Here is a 6,000-nt window from a genome sequence, read left to right as displayed (position 1 = left end):
ATGGAAGGGCATTCTACCAACAGGATATAGAAATAGCAACTAACCACATGAAAAGGTTGAACATTAGCCATTAGCTATTACACATAAAAAGAACCTCAATTCAATATCACCATCAGAATGGCTAAAATAAATACAATGACAACTCCAAATGCTTGCAAAGAAATGGAAAACTTGGATTTCTCATGTACAGCTAATGGAAAAATAACCTGAAAAGCATTTTGGTATTTATTCAAAAACTAAACATGAATCTACTATATGGAATTTTACTCTCTGGCATTTATCTCAGATATGAAAAGTTATGTTTGCACAAAAATCTGTATACTAACACTGACAGCACATTTACTTATGATAAGTTCAAACTGGAAACAACCAAGATAATCTTGAATGGGTGAGTGATTAACCATGCTCCATCCAAACCATGGAATGTACTCAGCAATAAAATTAAATGAGCTATTGGTTTTATGGACTCACCAACTGACAACCTGGATAAATGCTCAGAGAATCATGCTGAGTGAATGGTCAATCCTAAAAGGTACATACTGCACAATTTTATGTACTTACCACTTTTGAAGTGCCAAAACTAGGGAAATGGAGAACAGGTTTATGGTTGATAGGAACTAATAATTTGGTGGTGAAAGTGGGAGGAAAAGTGGCTATGGTTATTAAAAAGAATTGTGGAATATCTTTGAGGTGATGGAAATGACCTGTACCTCAACTGTATCAAATGTCAATATCCTGGGTTTGATATTATACTACAGTTTTACACTATATCACCATTTTTTGAAAGGAGTAAAGCATATGGGAGAACGCTCTGTGTTACTCCCTACATGTGCATGCATCTCAAAATAAAAAGGTCAGTAATAAATAGAAACTTCCTAGATGATTTAGATATGAAATTAAGGTTTAAAATGACTGCAAATTTGAACAATTCCTACGAATTCTGATGGTCTTCTCAACCCTGAAGCAGAACTCTCAGTTCTCATTACCTTAAGAGTAAAATTATAAGCAAGTAAAATTATTGTCTTTCTTTTTCTCTGAAATGAATTTTCCATTTGGTCTTTGAAAGCACTAGAATTTATAAATTCTGATGTATCCACATGGGTGTGTATGTATGTGTGTGTGTGTGTGTGTGTGTGTGTGTGTATGTGTGTGTATGTGTGTGTATGTATGTGTATGTATACGTGTGTGTGTGTGTGTGTGTGTGTGTGTGTATGTATGTGTGTGTATGTATGTGTGTGTGTGTGTGTGTGTAAGCTGCTGGTAAATTGAGAGTTAAAAATGTGTCCATGTTCCTTGGAAGCAAACCAGAGGCATTTAGAGAAAACATGTGGCTCTGAAGGGCACAACAATAGTAGTATGTACCAGATTAAAATAATAAAGTATCAATGTTAAAATAAGGAAAGAATGAAAATGCATATTTTGAAAATAATTTGGGGAGTTTAATAACTGATGAATTCATTTGCATGCTGTGGTGGCATATGATATTTTTGTTTCCAAAGATTATGTTGGATACTATTATTCTGGGTAAAGTAGTAGATAAACAGGTAGATAGATAAATAGATGATAGATAGAGATGAATAAATAGATATATAGATTAAACCTATACATAAAATTTATATTAAGATATCCATACATAAGATATATATACATTGTTATTGATAAAGAAATATAGATAGATGATAGATTAGATAGGTAAATAGTAGATAGATGGATAGATGATAGAAACACTACATGCTAATTATTCAAAGTTACTTGTGCAAGGGACTTTTATGTTGGAGTGTTAGAGGATCTTGTGAATTATTTGGACTATGACCTTTAAGAATGGTTTCATAGATAATTCCGCTATTTGTTGGAGTCAAGTTATTTAACCCATTTAAACTTTAAAGTGTCTTTAAAACTGTAATATTAGTATTAATAGTGGCTTCTTCAGGCTATCATGGTGATAATAGAATGAGATAATGAATATACCACTTAGCACAGTGCCTAGAATATAATAAGCTTTCAGTAAGCATCAGCTTTTACTGCTAATATTAATGTCATCGCTGTGTCATCATAAATCATTTGTTTTGCCTATATAAGAAAATCATACTTTAGATTGCTGTTAAGCTATTTCTTCCTAGATACAAAGTGGCAATCAGAAAACAGGCTAGGAACTTAGGTGAAAACAGGAGCTTTTCAAACCCTACTTTGTAGTTGGTAGTAGGTGGCAGCAAGCATGAACCAGGTCTGGAATAAGATCAATCCAAAGAATAAAATACTTATGCAGTAAGTAGAAGCAAAGAGAGATAGCAGGTGCTAAGCACCTACAAAATAACACGCACTTGGTAGTTTGACTTTAGTTAATTTTCATGACTTCTCTATAATAAATATTGGTCTTATTTTACAGGTGAAGAATGTGAAGATGACAGATATTTCCCTAACATCATTATATTAAGAGGAATGGGAATCTGAATTTGAATTTGGATCTGAGTCTGAAATCCACACTCTTCATGCTACACTTGAGCTTTCTGAAATGAGGTTTTTAGTTTTTGCTGAAAACTTAGGTCTCAGTGTATTTTCACACAGGTGTAGAAATAGACAGAGTGGGGGCAGGCTGTTTCCACCAGCTACCAGTCTGTAAGAATTATATAGTTTCCAATTTATATGTTAGTACCTTTGAAGAAATGGAATCTAAAGTTTGTTGTATTTTCTCTGCACAATTTTAATGAACTCTGTGATCTGCTTACTGGAGACCAAAGTAGCATGCTAGTACAAAATAAGGGCAAAATAGTACCTGCTCTCTGTTCTCATAGATTTCTATATCTACTATCAATATATGCTTATTTCACTGAGTGATAACTACCAACTTACAGGATTCTCTCCTTAGATTTGACTCAGAGTTCTTTATAATTAGTTTACAAATGTCACCTTATTTCTTTCCTATCCCTAGTACATAACACAAATCCTTATACATATAAGGACATTAATGTCTGTTTTCTGAACAAGTGGGCAAATACACTATATTGTTGTCGTACAAAGTATAATAAAACAAAATTTATGGAAATGCTTTGTGGGTTGTAAAAAAAACTATTAAATCAGATATCAGTTAATTGTAGCCAAATCAGACCTACTGCTTACTTTTGTAAACTTTACTGGAACACAGTTCAGCTTACTGGCTTGTTCACATATTATCTATAACTATTTTGTGTTACAATGACCAAATTATGCAGTAGCAAAAGAGACAATATAGACCATATCATAAAAAAATACTTACTAAGTAAACTTTTTTTCTATGAAAAAAAAGTTTACATGTACTCATTTTTTGAAACAAGTTGTTTACAGGCAATACATTTTGTGATTTTGTTTTTCTGTCTTAGAAAAGAGACAGACTAAGGTACAATAATCTTACCAGAAGGTAATAATAACTTATTTCCATCAGGACTGGCTAAAACAACACATTTTTATTCATTTAGCAAATTTTTATTCAGTGACCACAGTGTCCTAATCCCATGATTCTGGATATTAGTAAGTTTACTCAATTAGTATTTATTAAGTTCTTACTACACTCACAAACACCTTTCCAACTTGCTTAGAGCTTGTATTTATTCTGCTTTAGGAGAACTACAAAGGAGAATTATTAAAATTCTTCTATATAAGGATTGAAGGCAGCTTGTATATAGGGGTTGAAGGACTAGGTCAAAACCTTTTTATACATTTCCATCATGTCATATAACTCATTAAAGTGCATCAAATTGCTTTTTTTTTCATGACAGTCTCCCTCTATTTGGTCATAAGCTCCCAGAGGACTTTTACTTATATCCTTGTTTTCATTGTTCCATCTTTGAGGCAGTAATGCAATACATCCAAGATAAAAAAAAGTGTGCTCTGGACAACGGAGACAGAGAAAAGAAAGTAGCCTAATCAAGAGACACAGCTCTATTTCTGATTCCCAGATCAGCACTCAGTCTACCACATGCATTACCCCAATAAGCAGCAGTCAGCACAAATGCTAGCTTCTAAATGAATGGGAAGCCAAGCTGAGTTCTCATTAGGATAAAAGGTATAATCATTAAAGTTGCATTATCTAGAGAACATGTGAGTTATGAGGTATGGCTACAACTTCCCTAGTCTTGACATTCTCTTTACAACTCAGTCTATCTTCCTTAATGGTTCTGTCAACATCTTTAGTGGCTTTCCTTTGCCTTTGACAATGAAGGAAAACACAACTGTCAGTGAGAGCCACTTGTGAGAAAAAAATATTATTCAAAAATTATATGCACTTCAACTCTACAATCAACATATCATAACACAAAGATTGTTAAAAATAAGACTTTTTTTGGTTCACTCAAGTTTTGTTGACTATCAATAGGGTAATGGCTATAGCAGTTTTTTGCCAATTAACATACCTTTCTTCTGTTGAAATTCACTCCATTTTCCCTAATTAATCCTGACCTTTCATACTGCATTTTATAAGCTCCTTAACAAGTTAGAAATAAATAATTCAGTCCACATATTTTCCAAAAAGAGACAAGATGTTTTACTCTATCCTCGGAGAATAAATTAGATTGCTATTCAGATTAAGCTCATGGAAAATTGGATAAACAAATGCAAAAATCATATAGCTTCTGCATGAAGCACACGGATGGATGGAAAATTTCTGTTATTGAAAGAGACCATGATAGTTTTTGAGGTTCTGGAAAAAGGCAGAATTATATAATGTGTTTTCTTATTTTGTATGTTGAGAAAGGCACCCAGCTTTTAGTATTTGTAAGCTTTAAAGTTCATAGTCAGAGTTTGGAACTTAAATTATATCTTTGTATCCTTTCCTATTTCCTAGATAGTACCCTCCATAAAAGACACATATTAATAAATTCTTTGAACTTTTCACCATATTTCTAAAACACCTATCTTCTTTTCTATTATGACAGTCTGGTCTTCTAACAGTCCAAGCCAATATTTTAGAGTAGTATTTAAAATACAAAACTCCTCATATCACTCACATACTTTAAATATTCAAAGGATCCTTTTGCCACTGAATTATTTCTTCACATTTCACTATCATATTCCATTGTATCTTCCTCTTCACAGTCTATATTCAAGTAAATATGTAAATTCCTGATATTTACTCAAAATATTACCTTTCCTAAGGCTATTCCATCTGCCAGAAATATCTTCTACCATGTAACTGTCTCTCTCCTCTATCAATATCTCTGTGAGCAGTGAAATATAATACTTTCTTTAAGGTTCTAGGTAATTAGAAAGTTTTCTAATCTCTTCAGTCAGAACTGTTCCTTCTTACCTCTGTACATATATTTCTCATGGCATTCAACATATCCTACTCTGATTTATAAATGTGTAGGCATTAAAAATCTATAGTTTTTAACCACTTGAAAGCTTTTACAAAGGTTGATTGTGGCTCCCTGGTAGTTAGCAAACTGTTGCTTTAGAAGAGTTTAATAACTGAGGGCATAGTACAAGTGATAGAGTTCTTGCCTACCATGTTTGAGGATCTGGGTTCAATTCTTGGTATTGCAAAATAAAAAGGAAAAAAAATTGCAAGAGCAAATTTAAGTTTAAAACCCAGCTCTACTCCACCCCTCTCAATTTCAAACCCTCAGTCTCTAATCCACAAAAATGGCTCAGAAATCATCCATGCCCCCATGGGACAGTCCATTGGCATGGCTCCTCTGAAATCTTCAGACTCTGGGGCTCACAAAGACCATTAAGCCCAGGTGGCTCATTTTCTATTGTAACACAATGTGGCCACAATTATAAATTTTTTTTTCATTTTTATTAACATATATTCATTATACAGGTGATTCATTATGCCAGTTGCAAACACCTTTATATTATACATTGGTTAGCTTGCCTCCATCATCTTCACTGCAACCCCCACTCCACCCCACTTAAAGCAATTGCACATATGTACATGAAGCTCATCAACCATATTCCCTCACTTGATCTCCTCCATTCACTTCCCCCTCCCATATGTACCCCCCCACACACAGTGTACCTATTTTA

The sequence above is a fragment of the Castor canadensis genome, chromosome 11 (assembly GCF_047511655.1).
Source record: "Castor canadensis chromosome 11, mCasCan1.hap1v2, whole genome shotgun sequence".
Lineage (NCBI taxonomy): Eukaryota > Metazoa > Chordata > Mammalia > Rodentia > Castoridae > Castor > Castor canadensis.
Note: the sequence above shows the minus strand (reverse complement) of the source record.